Source organism: Coturnix japonica, chromosome 5 (assembly GCF_054131305.1).
Source record: "Coturnix japonica strain WE chromosome 5, WE-NBRP24, whole genome shotgun sequence".
Lineage (NCBI taxonomy): Eukaryota > Metazoa > Chordata > Aves > Galliformes > Phasianidae > Coturnix > Coturnix japonica.
This window is the reverse complement of record NC_140667.1, coordinates 32,020,806-32,047,755: the sequence shown is the minus strand read 5'-3', so window position 1 is coordinate 32,047,755 and position 26,950 is coordinate 32,020,806. Positions and strand designations below refer to the sequence as shown.

General features: G+C 34.3%; 1 protein-coding gene across 6 annotated transcripts in view; it reads left to right on the top strand.

The window, feature by feature from the left end:
* The window catches only part of NOVA1 (NOVA alternative splicing regulator 1), a 123,514-nt gene that overhangs the window by 36,328 nt on the left and 60,236 nt on the right, over positions 1-26,950 (top strand). The window contains exons 1-3 of one of the 6 annotated variants that reach the window (XM_085550421.1): positions 13,529-13,582; positions 14,134-14,218; positions 14,824-14,894. The exons of 4 other annotated variants lie outside the window; for them this stretch is intronic. The gene's annotated coding sequence lies outside the window, so the exon portion shown is untranslated. Of the gene's footprint in view, positions 1-13,528; positions 13,583-14,133; positions 14,219-14,823; positions 14,895-26,950 lie in introns of those variants that run through there. One more of the 6 variants, XM_032445172.2, reaches the window with a different exon arrangement.

Here is a 26,950-nt window from a genome sequence, read left to right as displayed (position 1 = left end):
TCAAACCAGAGATAGATAGATATAGAAAATGCATATAGTGCTATACTTGTCCAACAGGATTAAATAGTAAATTAGCCGATGATCAAACTATTAAATGTTTTGGAATTATGGTTACTTTTTCTGTTATGTTGAGGACGCATGAAGTTATTAGTTATTCATTTTACTTTCAGCTTTGAGTCACCTTCAAGAATTTAAGTGAAGAAGCTCTTATATGTTATACAACCTTTTATTCTGCTATAGCATCTTTTCACAGCTAGTAAACAAGAATTTGCACAGTCTTTATGGAATTGGATTGACAGTCTCTAATTAATTTTTCTGTTACCTACCTGTTTGCATTCCCATGACAGATACTGAAATAAAGGATTGTAGAAAGAATATTCTCCTTGTAGAAATTATTTTGCTTACTTATGTTGTTACATCTGTATTGGCTCACTAATGAGTCATGTTGGTTTAGCAGTTTTTTCTTTGGGTAGATGGAATTGAAGTCTAGCACATTTTCTTGCAGTAGTAAAATCTAATCTTAGACCAACCAATTGTATGTAACTCTTCTAATGCTGCTATGGAAATTGAAGTGTTTCTTTTAAAATTGAAGTATTTTTCAATATGAAATTCATTATTTAAGGTGTTTGTTGGTTTTTTTTTTTTCCTCCTTGTTTCATGTACATGCTTTTGGTTGAAGACAATATTGTAGACCAGGTTTAAAATTTATTTTGCAATGTAGTTTGTTAGCTATATAAACTCACACGTGCTTATTGAGCATTAAAGTGTGCAGGCAAATTCTGTTCAAAGTTTTTTATCACCGTATAGCATTTAACTATTTTGCTGTGCAATACAGTATCTGATTTTAGAGATTTTAATTATTTCTTTTGGTAATTTTTTTAGATCATAAAACTAGAGAGGCTAAAGGACCTTTGGGAAACTCTTGTTAAATACCAAGTTTATTGAATCATTGTACTTCTCTGTACAGGTACAGAGCAATAAGTATTACATATTTTTTTGTTGTTGAAGGACCCTTTCTCCAGGCTTAGCTGGTTTGGCAAATTCTTTAACATGCGTAACAAGTACAGTTTCAGTTAGATTCCAGAAAGCTTTTCCAGCAGAACTTCCAGAGATATAACCACCAAGTTTTCCACAGATGTTTTGAAAGACCTGGTTCAGTTAACATATCCAATTACTAATAAGAAGATGAGAAAGCTTTATATTTTTATTAAGCTTATATTTGTTTCTGCCAGAATAATAAATCTACTGATTGCAATGTGAACTTTTATTAACCTTTTGGAGCATCTCAACCATAATTTAAATTAGATCTTGTGAGTGTGTGAGATATCAACTTAAATTGTCAGTTTTGGTAAATAAAAAAAGGAATATATTAGATATATGCAGTCTTCACTTTTTAATTTTATTAATATTTATTTTAATTTTTCCTCTGTGTAATAATATTAATCAAAGTCGAGGTTCTAGTATGTAGTGTATACTTACAGCATTAAAACTTTACATCTGAAGTTTGCATCTACTGACAGATGTATCATATTCTGTGTTAAAGCACCATTATAGTCATCACCAGAGTCTTTTTCATAAGTAGTACAAGAGTACCATGGACCCAATGATCCAGTGGAGACTGCTATTTTATATTTTTCAGGAGCACAGTGGAGCTGAGCTGATCCTGCCAACTTCCTCTTCGTTTTCTGGGACCATGAAAGAACTGGCAACCCTACTTTTTAAAACTGACTTATTTTTAGGTCATTTTTGATAACTGTTCAGCAGATCTAAGAACAGAGTTTAATTTATGGTAATTTGTAAGACATTGTTAAAAAGGGTCTTAAATGACAAGAATTTCAGGCACTGAATTTTTTTATTTTCTATTGTACCTTCACTTTCACAAAGTGTTTTATTGTTGAAATATTAGCAAAGGAGCACAAAAATTCAGATGAAAAATCAATTGTCTAACTGATTTATGGGGTTCTTTACAAGGGAACCAATTAAGGAAATTCTTGTTTTCTTCTGTATGAGAAAGGCCTGAAGTTTTAAGTTACAAGTAAATATTTAATTTTTTTAATATGACATGTATTTGGTGTTAGCTTTGTTTAAATTCTTTTTGCACATAAGTGCCATTTGAAATACTTCAACATAATTTAGCACATCTTGTTTTGTAAGATTCATGATTTTAAATTTTCCAAATTTTTATTTGACTGATAATTTTTGTTTTCATTGATAATAACCAATTTTTGTCATCAGCATTTTTAACACATTCCTGTTTGACTAGTGAGAACCTTTAATGTGTTTTCATGACACTATTTCATTTTTCACGTGCATGGGTTATGGACTGCAACATTATTTAATGCCATGATTGCTTTTATGTTGTTGCTCTGAGATTGTTACCTTGAAATGCTGGTCCTTTTGTTCAAAACCCGACATAAACCAATTTGTTGAGGGTTTTTTGTTTGTTTGTTTTTGGATAGTGAGATATTTGTATATTAAAAAATAGGAACAACAACAGTAATCTCTTCCTCCTCATTTTTGAAAAGTTGTCTAAGTGGAATTAGATCTTTGTGAGCCTGCTGTTGTGGAGGCAACATAGCATAGAGGAACTTTATAGTTGTTGATGACTTCTAGAAACAAATCATAAGAAATTCTCTGTATTTGGTAACTATGTCTTGGGCCTATTTGCTGATTTTTGCTTCAAAGTTATATTTTGGATCATGTGTATGGTACTGTTTAGATCCCATCTTTTCTCTTAAGAGCAACATGAACAGAAATGTTTACACAAAGTCAGTGAGAAATAATCATGCATTTGCTGATAGTTTTTTTTGGTTTCACAGGGTATGAATATAAATTTGTGTGTAAGTGATAGCATGCTGTATTTAGAATTTTTCACTTTCCATTTTTCCACTTCCATTTTTCCACTTTATCTAACTTGTGGAATATTTGCAGTAAAGAGCTCTTTAGGCTACATGAGCACATGCTGTCTTGCTTGTGTTCTCTCATACATGCATGCATATACTTGACAGGATGCAATTTTAATTTTAAGTTAACTATATTAAGTACTTTCATCTCTTTCATTTAATACAGAATACTTTAGTGTTGTAATGGCTCATTTTGTGAACATATTTCTGAATCTGTTTCATTTTATGAACTTATCGTCACTCATTTCTTAAATGTTTTAGTAAGTTTTCAAAACTAAAAAAGTAACATGCATTCATATATTTAGCAATGCTCAAGCTGAGTGTAGAAGTAAAATTCTAGCCTTGTTTTCTTAATGATACATTTATATATAAAGAGACCAAGAGTGATTAAATTCAATATATTTTCATAAAAAGTTCCTTTGTAGACATAAAAATATCTATTCACTATGTTTTTATAAAACAAAAAAAAACCCAAAACAAACAAACCATGTTACCTAATGTGTTTTTATGTGTAATTTTGAACCCAGTTTGTTGACTTCAACACATCATCCCATAATGATACTATAACTAGTCTTCCATAATTCCAAAAACAGTACATTATTTGTTAATAATACTATAACCGATGAATTTCCTTGGCACTGAGGATACAGCTATTGCATGAGTGTTTCCAATCCAAAACTGGCTTAAAAAAGCAAACGAGTGAGAGTTAAGAGTTAACAGATCTTAGTTTTTGTATATGCTTGTAGCTATAGTTTGAACTTCAGTTTTGCAGAATAAACTGTATCCAAGCTAAGAGCATTATGGCAGCAACATCCTCTTGCTATATCGTAATCTCACAACTTGAATAATTAGGTTAAAAATTTTGATCTTTTGCAGCAGTTGCTGTAAAGTGAGTGGAAGGTAGGTCCATTAAGAGGGTCCCTGTGGAGACTTTCAGAACTGCTGAACTGTTAAACTGCATAGAATAGGAAAACTGAACTGTTTTTTTCCTTTTACGGGCAGAGAATTAAGAAGAAAAGTCCTTTTGGCAATAAAAATGTTATATTTTTAGTCTATTGCTAATTATATTCAGTAAGTCTTACTGTTTTATTAGGTTTTGATGGATAGAATCATAGAATCACCAAGATTATCTAGTCCAGTTGTCCACCTACCACCAATATTTTCCCCCAAACCATGTCCTTTATGTATAACATATGTTTCTTGAACACTTCCAGGGGACAGTGACTTCATCATCTCCCTGGACAGCTGTCTCCAGAACCTGACTGCTCTTTCAGAGTTGTTTTTGCATATATTGAGCCTGAACCTCCCCTGGAACAACTTGAGGCCATTCCCTTGAGTTCAATTGCTAGTTATCTGGAAGAAGAGGCTGACCCTCACTTCACCACAACCTCCTTTCAAGTAGTAGTAGAGAGCTGTAAGGTTCCCCCAACCCTCTTCTCCAGATTAAACAGTCCCATTTCCCTCAGCTGCTTCATTGTAAGACATGTGCTCCAGATCCCTAATCAGCTTTGTTGCCCTTGTCCTGGACACGCTCTCGGGCCTGAGTGTCTTTCTTGTACTGGGGGTCACAAAACAACATAGTACTCAACATGCAGCCTTACTAGAACTGAGTACGTGGGGACCATCACTTCCTTGCTTCTGCTGGCAGCACAATTTCCAATTCAAGCCAGGATGCCATTGGCCTTCTTGGGCACACTGATGGCTTATGTTCAGCCAAGCAGTGACCAACACCCCCAGGTCCATTTCTTCCACACAGTCTTTCAACCACTCTGCCCCAAGCTTGTAATGCTTATGAGGTTGTTGTGAACAATGTGCAGGACCCAGCACTTAATCTTGTTTGAACTTGACCCCATTGGCCACTGTCCAGCAGTCCAGTCTGTCCAGATCCCTCTGTAGGGACTTCCTACTCCCAGGAAGATCTATACCTCCTCCTAGTCAAGGTGATGAAGGTCTCAGATACAGCAGAACTTCTACAGTAAATCTTTGCAATATAATTTCTGAATATCTCTCAAGAAAGAGGAAGAAGGTGCTGATGACTGCATAGAGCAGCCCTCTTTTCTATGCCTCTTTCTTCCACAGCTCCTTGAATGCATGTCTTTACAAACCAGTCTGTATAGTCTATGTAGATTCTTTAAGTTCAGTTAGGAGCTTTCCAGAGTTAGCAGCAAGTGTGGTGGTTAAAGTATTGCAGTACTTTGCTTGACCGGAGGAGCTGCTGAACAGGATTTGTAGTTAAATTGAACTAAAGTTTTTAAGATAACAAGAAATGTCAATAATTGATCTGTAGTGTTTAATATGTGTATGTTTCCATTAGTACAGAATCTCCCATGTTTCTATTACATTTATACTTCTGTATCATTCTATTTTAAATATTCAAAATTCTCTGCTGATATCAGAGCTTCCTTAGGATCAAAAAAAGACAGTTCTCCGAAGGGTGATAGGCAGGTACATGAATTCACTACTTCTATGGCATACAGAAGTCTAGTGGCTTAGTTTCTTCTTGGAGTTCTGGCTTTCACTGTAGAAGTTGATACAGTATTGGTACATAGATTTAATTATCTGTTCCATTTTGCTTGATGGAAAGGTCAGAGTACTTTCCAACAAAGTTTAAGGCTAGCAGTATCCATAGGGATGGCTGTATCCAGTGTTCAAATGCTCTTTCATTCTGATAACTTCAAGCTGTTAAGGAAGATGTGCTTGTCAACGTATGTAGATTCTGTAACAGTACTGTAACTGTGGTTGACAACTCCCCTGTGTTCACGTGATCAGCAGGTGATAATCATAGAAAAATATGCTTCCAGATGAGACAGTCTCATTTTTCCTTCTTACTTTGTTCTTTCCAAACACCAAATGAAAACAAGGCAATTTTACTGAGTAGTATTATATAATTGTATATATAATATGGACTGGGATGATTTCAAGGGCTTGTTTTTATTAATTTGCTTAAGGAGAAGCAAAATGGGGTTTATAATCTGAATCATGAAGTCCTATGGCAGAGAGGAATAACAAGTTAATAGGATATAACAGTCTCTCTAGTCTTAATAGAATAACAGTCTCTTCACTGTTGTTCCACTCAGCAGAGTTACAGGTTTGCAAAATCTCTAATGAGAACTATATTTGTTTTGGATTAGACATAAGATTTTATGTGAAGAAACCAAACTTTAATTCTTGATACTTTCAAACTTAGATTTATCTCTTTTCTTTTTAGTATGTTGTTTAAAAACAAGGATTCTTTGGCTCCAAGAGAAAATATCAGTGAATCAGACTCGGAGGATTCTTCTGTGAAATTAAATTCACAAAACTCAAAAGTTTAACTTCTGAATCCATTCAGTATAAATTTTGTATCTCTGTACCTGCAATTGATAAAAACTTACAGCATCAAATCTGCATCTTTTTCTTAATAATGGATCCATTTTTAAGTTGCATTTCAGAGTAAAGTCAAACTTTACTGTGACAATATTTCCATATGTTACCCTACAAATGCTGAATAGATTCATGCTCAAGTACTTTGGAGTAGTTAAAGAGGTCTGAAGGTGTCCTAACTTAGCTATCCTGCTTTGGTGAATTAAGTTTTTGGAATGTTGAATTTGTATGTCACCTTGTCTTGGCCAGTGATAATTGAGAATTCATTTCAACTTGATAGCTGTGTACTGATGGATGTGCTGTTAACTGCTGTAGCAAAATGTAATAAAAGTCTAGTTAATATACTCAGTGTTTCTCTTTTTGGGGAAAGTTAACTGATAATTGAATGTTAGCATTATGATCTTCAGATCATTTTCCTGTTCAACATTTTTGGCTTTTAGGGAACATACCTGCTTTAGGTGGCTATCATGTTTTAGGAGTTATCATGCATTTTGAGTTAGATCCCTCTCCACTGTAAGGGTAGAGCAAGTCCGAGAGTGCCTCCTTAGACTGAATGAGTATAAGTCTATGGGGCCAGATGGCGTGCATCCCAGGGTCCTGAAGGAGCTGGCTGAGGTGGTTGCTGAGCCGCTCTCCATCATATTTGAGAAGTCATGGCTGTCAGGTGAGGTCCCGGATGATTGGAGGAAGGGTCACGTCACTCCCATTTACAAGAAGGGGAGCAGGGAGGACCCGGGTAACTACAGGCCGGTGAGTCTCACCTCTGTGCCTGGGAAGATTATGGAACAGATCCTCCTGGACAACATGCTTGATCACATAAAGAACGAGCATGTGATCCGAGACAGCCAGCATGGCTTCACCAGGGGAAGGTCATGCTTAACTAATCTTGTGGCCTTCTATGATGGAGTGACGGCGTTGGTGGATGAAGGGAAGGCGACCGATGTCATTTACCTGGACCTGAGCAAGGCCTTTGACATGGTCCCCCATCACATCCTCATCTCCAAATTGGAGGGAGGTGGATTTGATGGGTGGACAACTAGATGGATAAGCAATTGGTTGAAAGGCCGCAGACCACGCACCAGGGTGGTGGTCAATGGCTCTATGTCCAGGTGGAGGCCAGTAACGTGCGGTGTCCCTCAAGGGTCTGTCTTGGGACCGGTGCTCTTTAACATCTTTATTAACGACATCGATGAGGGAATGGAGTGCACCCTCAGCAAGTTTGCTGATGACACCAAGCTGAGTGGTGCAGTCGATACGGTGGAGGGAACGGATGCCATTCAGAGGGACCTTGACAGGCTGGAAAGCTGGGCTCGGGTGAACCTAATGAGGTTCAACACGGCAAAGTGCAAGGTTTTGCACTTGGGCCGGAAGAACCCCAGGCACCTGTACAGGCTGGGAGGAGTTGTCCTTGAGAGCAGCTCGGCAGAAAAAGACCTAGGGGTCCTGATAGATGAGAAACTTAACATGAGCCAGCAGTGCGCTCTGGCAGCCCGGAAAGCAAATGGGATCCTGGGCTCCATCAGGAGAGGGGTGGTCAGCAGGGATAGGGAGGTGATCGTCCCTCTCTACTCTGCTCTTGTGAGGCCCCGTCTGGAGTACTGTGTCCAGGTGTGGAGCCCTCAGTACAAAAAAGACATGGAGCTGTTGGAAAGGGTCCAGAGGAGGGCCACAAAGATGATCAGGGGGCTGGAGCACCTCCCCTATGAGGACAGGCTGAGGGAGTTGGGTTTGTTCAGCCTGGAGAAGAGAAGGTTGCGGGGTGACCTCATTGCAGCCTTTCAATACCTGAAGGGAACTTACTCCCAGGAAGGGAGTAAACTCTTCGAAAGGGCTGATAATAGCAGGACTAGGGGAAATGGTTTTAAGTTGAAGGAGGGAAGATTTAGGTTGGATGTTAGGGGAAAGTTCTTTACTAGAAGAGTGGTTAGGTCCTGGAACAGGCTGCCCAGTGAGGTTGTGGATGCCCCGTCCTTGGAGGTGTTCAAGGCCAGGTTGAACGGGGCCCTGGGCAACCTGATCTAGTAAAGGTGTATGTTTGGTAGCCCTGCTAGGCAGGGGGGTTGGAACTACATGATCCTTGAGGTCCCTTCCAACCCGGGTAATTCTGTGTGATTCTGTGTGTGTGATTCTGTGAGATTACCTCAGTGTTTGCAGTGGTATTTACAGAAATGCAGATGTCAGTTGGAATAGCCTTCTCTTACACAGCAGTGTAGCAAAGAAATGATGCTGGGTGTTGAGATGGTAGTGAAACATGGCTAGGTAGAATTTTTGAGACTTGACTTTAAAATTGCTAAACCTATTATTATCTATGCTAAGCTATTAGACTGCACTTGTTCTACTCCACCAGAATTCTCTGTACTGTTAAGATGATTCTAATTTTCATTCTGTGATTTTTGTTGTTGGCCACGATTCTTTCTGCAGTTATCTAATGTTACATGAATATTACACTGGATACACAACTATTTCTTGGTGTTATTTGAGAATGAACTCTGAAGTTTTGTGACTGCTTTGCCTTTTGTTTATAGGCAGCTGATTTGGTGATCAACATTGCAGCTCTTCTCTGTGGAGTTACTGTGTGCCTTTTGCTCAATTATAGGAGGAAAAACAAAACCAAATACTTAAGCTTTCTTCTGTTTCTTTTCATCAGAATATGAATATATGAAAATAGTTGTTCTGCTTCCAGTCTGTTTTATTTTAATACTGAGTCTTTGATATGTAGTGAGTGAAATCTGTTTTGCTTAATAAGGCTTCAGTTCGTTTCCCACACTTAGTCAGCTATTTGTTGGAAATAATACTACAAAGAGATAACTAGCTTGAAATTCTCTCTGCAGTACTGGATGGTAGGCCATCCGGTAATTTTTTTTTTTGAAAAATTGCATTTTCTACTGATTAACCAATGGGATCCTGCCCAGATTTTGTGAACTTTAGTGATCAAATGTGATGGGTTTTTTTTGTTTGTTTGTTTGTTTTAGCAATCCATATAGGGTGTGATTTGAACTTAGAGATGGAATTTCATTTGCTTCTGAATAAATGTTTTTTGTCTTTCTCAGCCTAGAGATTTATTATTTGCAGTGCAAAAAAAAAAAATAAAAAATTACAAAAATAGATGACTTTTTTTTTTTTTAGAACAGAGAATGGTTTTATCTAATTAAACCCTGTTATCTTGACAGCTTACAATTCTGTCTTGTTTTGGAAGTACTTTATTGCTTGTATTTTGAAGGGTGAAAGATGTGTGGAGATACTTGATAACTCGGTAACATAGTATTTAGTCATATTTTTGTAGGACAGCTGGTTAATGTATGTCTCCAGAATGGTCTGAGTAAGAATTATCTCAAGCCTGGTGGCATATGAACTTTGATTTCCTGTTCATCAGTAGGCCTGATAAAAGCTTCTTTGCCATATACGTTCGCATTCCTAATGGTGCCTATATGTTACATATTACATAGTTCATGGAGGAAAGGTTTTATGTACAATTTCAATTTCCATAAAGAACACAACATACTGTAAGCCAAGTATTAGTTTTGGTTATAAGACACCCTAGAACACTTAACTATTGATATATTAAAGCACCTCTGTCTTTTATACACCGGAAGTATGTCAACTAATAAGATATCCGTGCCTTCAAAAACTTGTATGGTTAAAATTTAGTATTATAATTTCCTCATAAATTAGTTCAGAGTTGAATAAATCTCCTTTACAGATTTATTTTTTGCATAGAATTTTAAAATCAGGTGTTGCTGATTACAAATGAAAAGATTCAAAGAGCAACATTTTTATTTCCTGAATTAATTCATATTGATAAGGTTGTCCTTCAGAGAGTTGTAATATTGTATTTAATTATCAATTCTAGTTTCCTTTAATAGCTTCTGTAACAAGATTGCAATTGTCATTGCTAGAAACAATTAGTTGTCCATCTGTGATTCATTCTGTCATATTACCTGTGCTTTGTGGTGTTGACACAGGAAGAATGCTATACTTTTCTTGACAGGTATTAATGTTTAATGGTATTCTGATTTTCTGCAGTCTACTTTAACAATGTCCTTGAATCTAGTTGGAAGTGGCTGTGTGAGTGATCAGTCTAAAATAAGCAAATGGTTATTTGGTGCTTCAGCTTTTGAGATGTTGGATTTAGTTCTTGAATATGAAATTTTGGTAGTTGGAAAACTCTGAAATCAAGGTATACCAATTAAAAACTGCTTTTCAGTTTCGACAGATTATTTTAGATAGCATATTTAAAATAGTATGTAATGAAGTTTGAGAAGTGTTAGCAGGATGATCTATTTAAACCTGAACTGCAATAAGATTTTCTCACCAGTCCAAGTTTGCTTTTAACAGAATATTGGACTAGTTTACTGTGGTCAGTGGTTCATAGTTTCTCCTTATTTCCTGTGGCTAACAGACTATCATAGAAGTGCAAGAACTCTCTAAGCCTTCTGTTTTAAGTATGATATATTTTCAGAAAGCTTGTAAATAAAAATACACAAAGACTAAGTCACCCTATGCTAAGCAATATGTAACACAAAAATCTGATACTGCCAGTTTACATTTTCTTTAAATAGCATATTGAGAGAGTCCAGCACAGGGCCACAAAGATGGATTAGGGAGTGGAGCACTTTCCTCACTTATGAGGAAAGGTTGAGGGAGCTGGGTCTGTTTAGCTTGGAGGAAGTGAAAGGTAATCTCATTAGTGTTTATAAATATGTAAAACAGGAAGAAGAGAGATTTAAACTAGATATCAGGGAGGAATTCTTTACTGTGAGGATGGTGAGACACTGGAACAGGTTGCACAGGGAGGTAGTGAACGCCCTGGAAGTGTTCAAGGCTAGGCTGGACTAAAGCACAAGTTACTATTAATGTCTATAAAAGCACATTTTTGCAACAATTTGATATGCCTAGTTACACATCTTGCTATATATTAATGGGAATGTCTTGTTATACTAGAGTGGTAAGATAAAACTACAGTTTTACATAAATTATTGTCAAGTCAGTAGGGTCTGTTATCTCAGGCAGATTACAACTCAACATGCTGTATATGTCTTAGATTCTGGTATAACAGGCTAGTTGTTTGGTTTTTTTTTTGGTTTTACTTTTTTTTTCTTTTTAAACCATTGACAGTTCTTTAAAAACTTACATGTGCTCTACAAGCTCTACAGGCTTTTGCTCTTCAAAGCTGTTAAAGAAACTGTCTAATTTAGCGATACTTAATTGTAATATCTGGATGATTTAATTTAGTAACAAAGCAGTTTTTGTCTCAGTTTTAGTAGTTAAGCAGGAAATGCTGCATAAGTGTCCTTTCTTGATGTGGTTCTTCTTTTCTTTATGGACTGTATGTTTTTCTTGTTTTTCTGTATTCTTAGTTTTTTTGGTTTTTTTTTTCCAGATGTTGGATTATTGTTGTAAATTTCAATGTTTAAGACAAAATGAAATACCATTAAAATTAGCAGTGTAATATTTACCTTTTATATTGAGGTAGAACTTCTGTAAGCATGCATACTTTTTTCCTAAATACTACATGCTTGAGTTGAAACAACTCCAAAGCATTCCTTAAAATGAAAAATTTAGGAGCAAGAGCAACATAATGAAAATACTGTGCATCTTTACTAATCTTCAGATATTTTCCTTCACTTTAGGTAAACATTAATAAGGTGAGAACAGTCATCTGTTCTCAAATACCTGATGCCAATTACAAAAATAATGAACTGTTTACTTCTTCAAAGCCAGTCTTTTTAAAGAAAAATGAAGTTACTTGCATTACTTTAAATATCTTAGGTTTCTCATATGTGCCATGACATAATATGAACTATCTCATACTCTGAAATTCTGATAGGGTGTAGGATACATAACTGGTAAAGGACATTCTATCTTGTAATTTCCAGTTAATTTAATTGGAAATAATGACAAATACATACAAATGACTTAATTCCCCTCTTGTAAATGGAGTAGCTGTTGTATGGTATTTGTATTCTTTTTTAAAATGTTTATTTTGTTTACTGAAAGATCTGTGTACTTTCACTTCAAGATGCATCCATTTTAATATTGAACAAACATGAGAAAAATGTTGCAACCCTGGACATACACTTTTAAATACTTTTAAAACATTCTTAAAAACGACCCTACTTATAAGGTTTACTTCATTAAGCTTGACTACTGCGTTTATCAAACTTGAGCTAATCTAAGAGGTGAAGCCAACTATGGATTTCATGGGCACAGTAGCAAGAGAACAAACCTTTCCCACAACAGAAATGGGAAAGTAAACTTTCCACTGATTTACTGAATTTGTAGAACTAACAAACACATACATTCGTGTGCTTCTACCTGGCTTAAATTGTTTATGTGGACTAATTTACTGAAGTAAATGTGCATTTTTATTGGAAACCTTTGAGAAGGTTTTTGTCTTTGCTCTCAGAAATGGAACAGTTGTTACTGGAAATGAATAAATTCCAAGCCTATTGAATTTGTGCTGTTCTTTTAAATGTTTCATTTACCTAAGAGCTTTGCTAAAAATAAATAAATCTGCATCTTTTTCTATCAGTTTTCTTGATGTTAGAGCTATTATTAGTTTTCTGAATATTTTCCTGGCCTCCTGACTTGTCCAATTTATATTGCAGTTACTGCAGTAACATCTTCATATAAATTCAATGCTTGGACAGTTGCCATGTCTTTACAAGTTTAGAAATTTGAATATGCATCTGATATAGCTACTGATTTTGTTTTTGAAAAGATTTATAGAATGGACAAATATACACGTGTTCAAAAAAAAAACAAAAAACTTCAATTTCTGCTGTATAGCTCATCTTGTATTGTCTTCATGGAAGTTATTTGGGTATGTTAATTCTAAAATGCAGCCTGTGCTTCTTTTTCATATCTGGTTGAATTATAAGTAGTTCTAGGAGGAAAATTCTTGATCTTAATATTCTCTAGCTCATGTATTGTTCCCCTTAAGTATTTGTTTGTGTCATAATCATTAGTATACACAGCTTTCCTCCATTAAAGTAAAAGCTTAACTTCCAAACAAGAAAAGTCAGTAATTTACTTACTGCAAAATTCTATTAGAAGTAAGAATTATTTTATTCCATTCCTACATAATAAAAGAAACTAAAATCAAAAGCCCTGCTGCCAAAGAAAAGGTTTCCAAGCATGCGGATAAAGCTTTATGAATATAGCTTTTCTTTAGGATAAATGTAGTTTGTAGTTATAATGTAAAATTCAAAATTACAGACACCATTCTAAAATGTGCAGTAATTTGTTTCCATGTTTCGTTAGGGATACTTCTTTGGACTTCCTCTTTGATGGGACTGTAAAATCCAATTTTACCTGTAAGTCTTTCCAATGGCAGCTATCTTAACTACTGTTTTTATTTCTCTTCAGTTCTCTTTGTTTCCCTTAATACATTAATCTTCTACATCACCTTTATAGTAGATAAGCAGTTAGTAAGATTAGTAAACCAAAGGCTTTAGTGGTAGTCACATGGTTCAAATCCAGTGGAAGTTTAAGGTTCTCAATTTCTCTTTAGCAAGAATGTTGTAGGTATTTTTTAAGAAGACGGCATTTCTTTTTTTCTTTTTTTTCTTTGAGAACTGAGTACAGCATTGCAGTTTTTTCTGATTTTCAAAATGTGCTGCAGAAAATGTACTCCATGCATTTTAGACAAAAACTTCTTTTACAACTTGAACTAGTTCTAGACTGATTGATTTATGAGAGAAGAGACAGTGTGTGAGATCTTGAAGTCAGCACATAGACAAAAAAACAAAACAAAACAAAAAAACAACAACAAAACAGGAAAAAAATGAAAACAAAAGAAAACAGACACTTCAGTTTCAGAAGTTTTCAGAGCAGTGACATGGCCTTCCATTCAATTTTTTACCAGATATCACAGACTGGAAATGTGAGCTTTGGCTGATACTGCTGGGAAGGAGAGTGCGGCAGGCAGCTGTAATTCCCATCCTGTAAAGGTACTGATACTTAAAGTCTCTGTAGTCCAAATTGGTACACAAAAGCACTAAAATGTTGAATTTGGGCCTTAGTTCTATTTTTGAAGCACATTTTCTGTCAGTCATTCCTGGATGTTCTGTGGAAATATATTTTTAAATTTTTTAATATGAGTAAGGAGAAGATATTTTGCAGTTTCTTGCAGGTTGCTTCCTGGAATACAGTCCAATAAAAAGCAGACACTCTCTATGCTAGCCTTTTACTTGAACAACAACTTTCTGAAATGAACAATAACCTATTTTGAAAAGGTATTTCCTGATTTGAAAATGGTTCTTTACCATGATGTGTCTGAAAGGTGCACTGAAGAGCCACCTGCAAAAAATTGTTCCAGGACAACCACTGGCCATAATATGGCAGCATCAGGTTTGTGTGCAGTGCTGTACCAATTGCAGTAATGCTTCCTACAGAGAAGAATCAAAGAAAAGAAAAAAAAAAAAAAGAAAAAAAAATATATATTTGTGAAGCAAGGATTTTCTTGGTTTGCTTTTAAGGAATCTTAAAGCCTAGAAAGTGATTGAACAGATGACTCCATCTACTGTAAAACACATTCCGTTTTATATATTTTCAGGGAGTGTGGAGTGGCACAGGAAGGAAATGGCATATCGGTGGAAAGTTGCTCTAATTCAGCACAGGATTCTTGTGAGAAATTCCTTCTAATATTACATCATTCTTATTCTGTTTTTCAAAATTTTAAACCTTATTTCTTCATTTTATGCCACTTTTGTTCATATCAACAACCACGTTAAAGGTAGCAGATATAATAGGCTTTCATTACTGTTAACAGAGCACATCTCGTTAGCATGAAAATTTGTAGTACTGCATATTTTGTCATACTCTTTTGTGAGAACTTGTGGATTTAGTAATAATTATATTTCCCCTTTCTAATAAGTTTTTTGTTGCTGTTTGTTTGTTTTCTTTAAAGCAGTGTTACACTGTTTAACTTGAAATTCCCCAAACAAAAGCAAGTCTTCCACTCCTGTGAATGTTTCTGACAACAATGGAAGTATCAGTTAAGTGAATTGATTAGTGGGGAATAGAAAAGCTATGCCTATGTGAAAATTGAAGGGGGAGAAGAGGGAAAGGCTATTCACTTATTACATCAATTTTACTTAACATTATATGATAACTTTTTTTTTTCTTATTTTGTTTTGCCTGAGCATTTTAACTGGATCTAAATTACTCTTGCTTATCAAATTTTGTTTATAACTTAAAGGAAAGTATTTCTTTCTTTCTTCATCTATAAGTTTAGATGAGAGTCTGAAAGATTTTTTTTCCATACAGAAAAGATAATTTAAGATCAGCAGTGTCTGTCAAAACTTATATATTTGAGGTATAATAGCAATGTAATTTGGTAAAAAGTAGCAAAATATGAAACATTAAGACTAGATTACCATTGCTGATTTTGAAAAATGCTCACGTAGTTTGAAGAATAACCTTCACTTATTGGACTGTTTTATCCTGCTGTTTTCTTCTTCAGGTAGTTGTCATTTATAGATGATTCAGAAATTAAGATGAGCGTGGAAAAACCATAACCACGTGATGAACTCTGCCAATTCATGCACGTGATGTCAAATGGAAGATATTGCTGCATTTATTTCTTTTATTTGCAAAATAGAAATTTTTGCTTTTATATATATATATTTAAAAAATTACTTGGGAAATGATGACTGTATTCTTCCGCATTTTTAATGCATTTTGTATGAAGCAGTCCTGTATGCTGTTGAGTGCCTACTGAATGGCAATATTGACTTCGTCTTTCCCTCTTCTTTGAAGCTTATGCATTTCAGCTGTTGATCTATTAGTTAGCAGTTTCCTCTTGTTAAAACTGTATGACTCCACTGTTTCTTGCCCTTGTTCTCTCCCACTTCTACTTTCTGATCCACTTATACACGACTTACTCATTTCAATTAATTAATTAGTGTAAGGCTCTGTAGTCATGGTGGAATGCAACTGTTAACCATTTGTAACTTTGTCTTAAAATGGCTCATCTTACATTATTTGCCTGCCATCATCTCATTTTAGTATTTGCGCCAAACATTTACTTTCTAAAAATCTTCATTTTCTTGATACTAGTTATCTTGCACATGGATTTGATCACTACTGTGTTTTGTTTCTTGTGCAGAGTCAGACATCTACTTTTCCTTTTTCCAGTTCTTAGGATGTCTTGTCTTGACCGTGCTCATATGTGAATCATATGCTGTGCTTGTAAATTGGATGATTTGGTTTAAAGGTCATATCAGTTTTCTTTCCAGACACTTCCTTTTCAATTTTGGTTACTGTGTATAACCTACTCTTCATTTTCAAGACTAGTAATTTGGGTACCAAATTGCATACCCTGTAAGATTCTAGATTACATGCATTCGAACTTTGTAAAACCTTCAAATGCTTGTTTTCCTTTACAGGTAACTAGAGTCATATCTAGGCTCTTTTATATATTTCAAAAGTTCTATACTTCCAAAGTCATTGGACTAAGTTCTTTATTTCTGATCAGACCTCTTCAGTTTCACTGCTTTATACGCCTTTATCTTGTAAAAATGTAAAATGTTGTTTCTAGTTATCACAGTTTTCTATACCTTACCTCCTTTTCTTAGAATTTTACAGTGTTTAACTTGCAGCATGTGTTAATAATTCTAATTGTCACAAGTTATAAGTGTCAGAGATTGCAACTGGACAGATACTTTACATTATGAATTGTGAGCTGATACCACTTTCCCAATGTTACAGAGTAAACTGAAAACAATGAAATTGAAATCACAAATCACTTATTCTGAGTTGGAAGGGACTCACAATAATCATTGATTCTAGCTCTGTTGGAGTCCAAATATCTGGATAGGTTTTCATTGAGTGCTTTTTTCTGAACATTCTTTTCTGCTGTAGTTCTAAACATCTTATGCTGGAGTGTAGGAAAGTATGTTTCCATTAGTATGTGCTGCCATGATTCTCAATTGTTCAGAAAGTAAGAAAGAACAGGGAAAAAGAATCCTAATGTGAACTTGAGCAGCTAGTTATGAGGTCAAAATTAAGCTAAAATAAGCAGTGAAGCTAAGGTATGAAATTGTCGATGCAAAGAGAGTATGTGGAGGACTCAGTTATAAGCATTCTTAGATCTGTGTACTTTAAATATCTTATTATATTGTGTGTAAGTGAAAAATATGTTATACTTAAATAGTATTTTTCTCATTTAGAAATTATTGATCACATACAACAACTCAGCAACTCTTCAGAAAGCTGTGTTATGTGAACTTATTTTAAATCTTTTGTGTTAAAACGTGCTATGTAATAAATCTGGGAAAATGATTCTTCGGCATAAATGATATAAAATATTTTCTGTAACTGATTAAAATTCTCATGTTCAAGTATTTTGGTTGGTTAGGTTTATGTTTAGCATGTTAATCTAATATTAGTGTGTTAGTTAGTCACATGTTAAGGTATTTGTAAGTCTCAGAAGTAAAACACTTCAGTTTTTGTGGAGAATGCATCTATACCTGAATATTAGGTAAAATGCTAATATTTTCTTCTTTATTTTTTTTGTACACTATTATTAGTTTGCAAGGTTATAGTACTTAAAATGCATTTCTAGAAATATATTTTTTCATTGCGTTGAAGGAATTGTGTCAGTGTGTGGTAACCTTTTTTTTTTCCCTTCCACTGTGCAACTTAAAATAGTTTTTTTTATGCTGATTTAATGTCTTCCTTGAGAATACTTTCAAGGACAGCTTTGATTAGATTGATCAGACTTAATGAATATGTATAAGTATTGGACTAAATTGTAGGCTGCATTTAAAAATAAACTGTCCTGTGTGTATCACATTACTGTAGATTGCAATGAAAGAATGGGGCCATTCTAAGAGTAAGATTCAAGTAACTTTAGCTGAACTCTGATTTAATGTTATAAACCCTGCAATTCAATCATTCATTCTTGTATTTGAAATTGACCTAAGGATTGTGTAGAATTGCAATTTTTCTAGCCTTTTTTTTCTTTCAATGCCTGCTTAAGTCTTAAAAACTCTTCTTGAACATCAGTAGACCTCAACCTTAGAGGATATGTATTAAGTAACGTGTCTGTCTTGGCATTGTCCATTTGTTGCACAGTGAAGAGATGTGCTATATAGAGTTTTTTTGTTGAAAGAAGAGGGTACAGATGGAAATTTCTGAAAGGGAATAGTATGCTTTTGTACAGTACCTTGCTGACTTCTAAAGAACTTTTCTTATAATATGCCTGGTACAGTACAGTATGAGATGCTAATCATATGTGTTTAAATGACAATCGTAGTTTAACTGAAAGAGCTGTTCTCCCTTTCTAATGTATTTGTTCACCCCACTTCAGAATATTTGTCTATTAAAGTACTACAGAACCACTAAACTGACAGGTGGCATCGTGAAGTGACTTGATCAAATTTCTGTAGAGGCTCTGGTCTTTTTAGTTGGCTTTATACCTGTCATTCTGAAAATCAAGTGTGCTTTTTAAGACTCAGATGTAGAATAAAATGAAATGATTCCTTGGACTAAATTAAGACTCATTGTATTTATACGGGTTAATTACTACTAAATTTTTTTCTTACAAAATTCTAGTCTTAATGATATTTCTTCAGCATTCAAAAAGGCATTTATTTGGTGTTGTTTATTAAGTGAAACTGGTTAAACAGGCTAGAATGGTTTCGCAACCATGTTACTTTTCAGGACTGAAAGAAATAAGAGCAAGAAAAACTATTAAATCCAAAGCACAGAGTTTGGACTTAGCTTATTATGGAAGTTACTGGTTCGTTATTGTAGTTAAGAAAATCAGTGTAGTAAGACCATAGATTATGAGTCGTTATGACCTGAATAAGTGTGCCTGTATGAAAATTAATTGGCAAATAATTATATTGACTGGAATATAATACTTTTGGAGGAGTTGGCCACATCTGTTTCATTGCTTTCAGAAGGAATTTCGATCTAAAATAAATGAACTGATGGAAAATGTGCAACAATTGCTGATGTACAGTGGGCTGTTTTTTTATCATTGTGTAATACAGGTCACATATGTTTTGCAAAGATAATGAAAATGGTAACAAAATGCTCTTGAGGTTTTCGATACATAAAACTGTAGTATCTGTACTAAGGTTCTACAGAGTTATTATAAATCTATCTCAAATATGTAATTTAATCAGGAATTAGCATTTTGTTTGTTATTATTATTTCCTTGCAAAGTTTAAATAAATTTTTTAAACTTTAAAATGAAAATTCTATCTAAAGTCCCCTAGGTGAACTGAAAATTGTTTTTATGTTCTCTTTTTGAATTTTGGAAAATCAATAGCTGTATATATAACTGAATACTTCAAGTTTTGACCAGCATTTCTTTGGCACAGTTTAGTTTTGTGAAAACATTTTAATGATAGATTTCTTTCAAGGCCAATGTACTTCATGTAAATATTACTGAAACAAAAATGTCATGAATATTTAGGTTTTTACGCACCACTTATATTTGCTATAACTGTTTTCAAGCATGTATTCATATTTAACTTCTTAATCATTGAATTGGTTGCTTAATACATTTAAGACTATCTATATGCATGAAATATAGATATTAATTTGCTTATACTTCAGTTAGGGCATTATGTTTTCTGCGCTTACATTTTGTGTGAATGTGCTTGCTTAATATTAACTTTAAAGATTTGATAGTAATTTGTTGACAATTATAGTTGTCTTTAATTGCATTATATGCTAAGCAGATTATATCTTAAAATATAACTTGAACTTCCTTAAAGTGCAGGATAGTTTCATGATAGCTTTTTTTCTTGAGTGGAGTACCATGTACATGGAATATCACTCTGCATCTCTGCATATATACTTTACATTTACTCCTCTATTGCAGACTGAAATATTGATTCCTCAATTCTATCTTCTTGTGTAATGACTTAGAAGACATAAAGTTTGTCCTAATCAATTTTGCAGTGACTGTGTACTGATTAATGAAATCTGATGTTCTTGATAATTATCCCTTACATTACACTTCACGTGATGAGTTATGTTTTTAACACAAGGTCTGTCAATGTGTAAAATGCCAGCAGTGTTTCAATAATAGCATCATAATTATTGCTGCTTTCCTAGGCTGTAGTTGAGGAAAAGCTTCTATGTTCATGAAGTATGATACTACGTGTTTAACTTGAATATCTGTATTATCTCTGTGTATATAAAGTTGATGTAGATTGTGTTTGGCTGAAATTTGTGATTAGATTTTTTATATTACTGAGTTTTCATATTTTCATCTTCAAAAAAGCACCCATTATATGCTCTTTTGTGACAAAGTGAAATGTGTGCAAAAGGGACAGAAATGCTATTTAGCAGTAAGTGAGGAGAAAAGAAATACCACATCCTTTTTTAAAATTTATTTCTGAACCTCAATCTGTGAAACTTCTTGCTTTAGAAGATAGTCCCTTTCCTATGCATTCATGATTTTGCAGACATCTGACATTTAGCTGAAGTCATTACCAGATTTTAGGAGTTTAAGCTTACGTTCATTCTTTTATTATAGAAGCCAACCTGTTGCTTTAACTGTCCTTTTGGTCTCTTCTGAATCCTTTCCAGTTCTAATGCATCCTTCGGAGACAAAGTGACCAGAGCTGAATACAGTTTAAACATGCAAGTAAATCTTTTATGTCATCATAAGCAGTGTCATACTTTTTTCTGTTTCATATTTCCTTCCTAGAAATTCCTAACATTTGGTTTGCCCTTTGGCTATTAACACTGAGCCAACATTTTTATGGATATCATAATCCGAAATTTCACTCTTGAGTGAAATAACAGTCTATTCTGAGTCCATTATTTGTGTGTGAAGTTAGGATCGTTTTTCTCCTTTGTACATTGTATTTGTGTACATAGAATGTCATTTGCCTTTCTTTTACGCGGTTGCTTAGTCTTGAGACTCTTCTGTGGTTCTTCACTGACACACGTCCTTATCCCTTAACAATCATCATCCAAATAACAGAACCATCAGCATTGATGTCTGCTCCCATTTTCCAGATTGCTCACTGCATGTAATACTATAAGTGATCTCTCTCCATTGTGAGAGTGGATAGTTTGGTCTTCCCTCTTCCCTTTTAATTCATTATTTTTGCATGTGAGGACTTTTCTTATTCTGCAGCAGTTTGATTTCCTAATAATCCTTTCGAAATGACATTATTTGAACCTTTTTGGAAAGGAAGCAGCAATGGCTCTCTTACAATTGAAACAGAACCTTTCAAAATTTACATCATGTAACTTGTTCAGAGAATTTTATTTAAACTACAATTTCATCATTGAAATCTCCTTCAAATTTTAATTTAGAATCTTATTAAATAAAGAATTTGGAATATGTATTCAGAACTGTATACAATATTCTCCATGAAATGACATTGTGGCATAACCTTGTTGTCTTCTAATCTGTGACAAGTTCATTGATGCTACATAGTAGAAAAGTCTGTAGTCAGAAACAGATCATGTTTTATTGCATCTTACATGATTCCTACTGTATTACACATACAGTGCAGGTACAAATTCAGATTAAAAGATCTTCAGAAAACTCCTTGTAGTTTGCAGTCTTTCTTAGAATTATTCTTAAAAGAAGTTTTTATTTCTTTTTCTGGTCTCATCTTTTCTGATTACTCTCCTGATTACAAATTCTAGAAAAACTAGCTAAGAGGCAATATAGAAAGAATAATAGAGAATCATTTCCAAGTAAACTTAGATAAAAATTTTTTCTTTTCTAACTCAATAGAAAAAGTACAGAAATGATCCTAGGTTATATAAAATAAAGTAAAAACTAACTTTGATGTTGTTTATCCTTGTGGGTTTACAGGTAAATACATTGCATAATATTCAGTATAGCTGGTATAACAACCTCATAAAATAACTCTTAAAATTCTGTAAAATGGTTGTTATATTACTATTTTGAAAAATAATTGTTTTTAAAATTGTACAGATCATTTATGAAGGGATGTCAGAAAACTTGTTTAGTTTACAATCCTAATCATTTTTATAGCTCATGTTACGATATCTATAGCTCTTCAAAACTTTGAATCTTAGGTTTGTTTTTTTTTTTTTATGATTATTTTTTCTCTTTGCTTTTTGTGGTAATTGCCATGGAAGATAGAGTTACCAAAAAGTAGCTTACACAATAGTGTTTGATTTAGAATATTTTTTCCTAACATACCTGCCATACCAGCATTTCTTTAAAGTGTATTTCCTCACTGAGGAAATATTTCACTTGATACTGACAACAAGGTTTCAAGAAAATTTGATTTATAATCTGTAATTGCCTTCAGAGTAGTTTAGATTTCATACATAACCTTACACTTGTTTACATTGAATTTTGTCACCTAATTAAATAGCTCTATATTGATACATATGTTCTTCTTTACAGCGCTCATCTAAAAGGACTTGGAGATGTCAAAACATTGAAAATTATTCCTGGATAATTTTCAACACTACATTTGTACAGCTAAAAAAGGAAGACTGATAGCCTGACTTCCTAATAATAATCCATGTGACTTTCACAGATAACATTTATATCCAAATACCACAAGAGAGAACTTTGCACTATAGAGGTTTAAAGGTTTTATCGAAATACAGCAAGAATGGCACTACAGAAATCCATTAGAGGTCAAAGAAAAACAAATAGTAAAGGAATCTGTAAGGGATAGAATCATAGAATGATTCCATCTAGGGGGCTTTTCAGAACATTTTTAGTCCAAATTCCTTCTTCAGATGGGATCAGCTGTGTGGTCAGATGGGATTACTCTTGATTTCTTATTATTGTAGCGCTTCTCTGCAGCCTGTTCTACTGCATGTTAATTGTTAATCCTTGCAGTGGATGAGGGGGGGTGAGGGGGAACAACGTATAAATTTCCTTATGTCTAATTTGAATCTGTAATTTCATTGTTTGACCATGTTCTCTCACAGTGCACCACTGGAAAGAGTATGAGTCAGTCTTTTTTACAACCTCTTTAGGTACTGGGGTATTACTATTGGTTCCTCCTGAAGCTGCCTGTTCTCCAGGCTACTGAAAGAGATCAGTTGCTCCAACTTCTCCTTATGAGGGCAGGTGCTCCATACCCTTGATTATCATTGTGGTATTCTATTGAACTTCCTTCAGTTTATCAACATCATAGCTATACTGGGGAGTCTAAACCTGGACCCAGTACTCCAGTAGTGGACTAACAGCTGCCAAAGGAAGGATAACCACTTTTATCTGTCTACTGTCTGTGTCTTCAGAACTTTACATTAATCAGAATGGTTCAGCGGTGAAGTACAAAGAGTGTTATTTAAGCCCAAAATAGAGCATGTTGAAACATTGTGTTAATAGGTAAATCTGATTAAAAAAAAAAAAAAAAAAAAAAGTGGACTCATAGCTCTCATAGCTTGCTGGAAGGAAGGCGGTGGAAAACTAAGTGGAAAAAGAGAATACAGGGAATAAATGACAGCTTGTCATTCTTAATAAAACATGTGGTGTAGTCATTGCAGATAAGTACTTCACTATATGTCTTGAATTTCTTGCTCAATTATTTCTTGTCACTTTAGATGAGTTTTTGTCTCTGCGAAGTTGGTGGTTTTTTATTGCTATATGAGGTAGTGCTGATGAACCAGGAGGAAACTGTTGTCCTTATTGTAAAAACTGAGTGTACTATGAGTAATAATAATACCTATGGCTGGACTGTGGCTTTTATAGTTTGTAAGCATGGAAGAAATAGGTACAAGGAAAAAAACAAGTGTTTATTTTAATGCCACTAATGCTGCTTAATCTCAAAGTAGGTGTTCTCACTGATATTTCTAATCTATCACATAAGTATTAGTTTGAGGGTTCTTTTGTATCTTTTTTTTTAATATATATATACATGTAATTTAAAAATATTAATCCTTTTTCATATCCACAGATGTCTTTCTGATGATTACTTAGTACCGCACAGAGTAAGGTGATTACTTATTCAGTTTCTATCTGCTTAGCATAGTGGTTTCTCTTCTAACTAGTGGTTTTTATTCTAAAAGTGAATTACAGTTAACAGTGTATTCTTAGCATTTAACTTGTTTCATAGTCACCAGAACTGGTGTAACAGGGGGGTTTCAGATACAGTAATATGATTCTCAACAGCAAGAGTCGGCTGTATTTTAATGTGTTAGGGGAAACATGTTTGTTTGCTTACATAGAGAAACCTAAATGGCTGTTCTATGAGGAATCTTGTAGGGGAGGGTAAAAATCGATTACAGAGGTCTTGTGCATCAGTTATGACAATACTGAACATTTGTTTTTAAAGACTTAGGGAAAACAATAAAATTTGTATATTGTGAGTTCTGAAAAATAAAGTACTGTTGTTCTGACCTGAAATAGTAATAGTGACCTCCAATGAAAGCTCCAGAGAAAAAAGTTAACATAATCAAAGTTGTAAAACTGTAGGTTGCTTGCTGTATGTGTTATTTAATAAAGGCACAGTCAGAATATGTGAACCTATGAAGAAAAGGATATGAACAAAAATAACACTAAGAATCTCAACATCATAGAAATTTCTGAAAAAATCCAAAAAAGAGATGAGGTGAGCAGCATGATGAGCAGACACTTCTGTCTTCATCTGTCTGCAAATTCAGCCATGCCTTGGGTGCTGAAATGTGGGTGGTTCTGCTATTAAACCGTCAGTTTGTCTTTCCTCAAAATGTTCTATTCCAGTGTAAACAGCTCCTAAACAATTTATGCCAAATTTCAGCAAGGATTTTATTCATGACTAATTTGAGTGACATCCCACTTTAAGAACTGAGAACAAGTAGCTGGCATGCAGGGAAGGCTCTTCCTTGTCATTTGATCTTGGTGACCAAGAGAAGTTTACTGGTTGAGGATGTAGCCTTTATATTTGCAGTTTCTAATAGAGACAGAAGGGGATTGGAGGTCCTTTTTTTTTTTTTTTTTTCCCATTAATGGATTGTGGGGAGGGGAGGTAAAGATGGGGAGAGGAGATTGAAGAAGTGAGATACTGAAAATGTGCAAGGCGTATATTCAGGGATGTTATTGTTCCAGACCCTAAAACCTTTTCTATGGTTTGGTTCTTGCTGTTATGTCTAGCTTTGGTAGGCGCTGTATAAAGTAAGGTTGTCCAAATAGACTTAGGGGACACTAAAAATGTCACTTTTAGTACAACAGCCTCCCTCTCCTTAGGCAATATTCAAGATTTGAAAGAAGCTGAGTGTATTAGTTTATAGTAAACTGTTTGACACTTCAGATTTTTGTCTCATTTGTTTTTATGCAGTCCAAATAACAATGTATACCAGAGCTTTTCATAAATTAAAATAAAATGGCTGTAAATTGATACTAGTGTCATAAATGTTTTTGTACACTGTAATTTTTCTGTGTTCATTTCTTGTCTTATGCTTATTTCTGCCAGAACACCTCTTTTATTATCAAACTGAACTGCTTTTCCGTCATCCACGGATGTATTTGGAGTGTTTCCTTTCCTGTCAAGAACATCTAGATTTTTAGGATTGAGTATTTTCGTTTGGTTGGTTGGTTTTTGGTTTTTGTTTGTTTGTTTGTTGTTGTTGTTGTTTTGTTTTTAGCAGAGTTCCTATAAACATTTGCTTCTTAGTAATCTGTTGTCTCATTTCCTCTAGGAAGGAAAGCTTGAGTGTATCTTTTATTTATCAGAATAATCCCCCAAAGATGAAGTGTGTTTGTTATAGTGAAATTGTAATGCTTTGTTTTTCCCAACTGGTTTTCACGTTATTTGTCAGATATTGAAGGTGAATCATTAGCACATGCAACCTGTTCTTATCACAAGCTCTCCAATATGAAAGACAGTATGGATGTAATTATAAGCTATACTATACATTGCTACTAAGAATTATTATTTTGGGATGTTTAGCAGTTTCTTCAGGTAACTTGGACTTTCTGGTTGGTTTTGTTTGTTTGTTTTAAGAAAGAAACATTCATTTTGATTTTGGTCCCAGTTCTGCTTCTTCATGTGTAAATCAGTAGTATATAGTCAGGATGAAAGAGGGTTAGCAGGACAGTCAGGAGGAAAAATAGCGGTGACATTCTTCAGCTCTGTGAAAATGTTGAATGATACCTTGTTCGATGCTTGAATTTATTTTTTTTTTATTTTTTTCCATACTTTGAATCCCATGATTCTGTATAAATGAAGCTTTCACATTATCCTATGAAATGCACTATGTACTTATGTTGGCCAGTTTCATACAGCCTCCTTTTCTTTTTCTCTTGAGAAATAATCTATGATTATAAGATTATATATTACATTTCTTTTTTAAATATTCCACCTCCCTTTTTAATGGATAGATTGTAGGGAATTGTTCTGCCTCATGATTTGTAGACTGGTAGCCCAAATCTTTTAAAATCATATTTAAATATACAACAGGTATATGAGTTTGTAACCTCATGAGGCTACTGTGGCATATACATGCTGTCTTTTGTAATGGGTGTCTGAAAGAGAGATCCCTTAAAAGGGTACAAAACTATATGGAATCGACAATTTAAATTTGATGTTATACTTCTAGCTAAAACAAATGTAGGTGTTGATCTATTGATCTTGAGTGTGGGGGTTTTTTGTTTGTTTTGTTTTTTGCTCCCTCCCCCCCCGTTAATCTTCCTTGATATGTGAATACATATTCCCTAATTCCAACAAGAAATGGCTGGTTGTCACATCATACCAGCTTTGTTCCTGGTAAAGGCTGTGAAATAT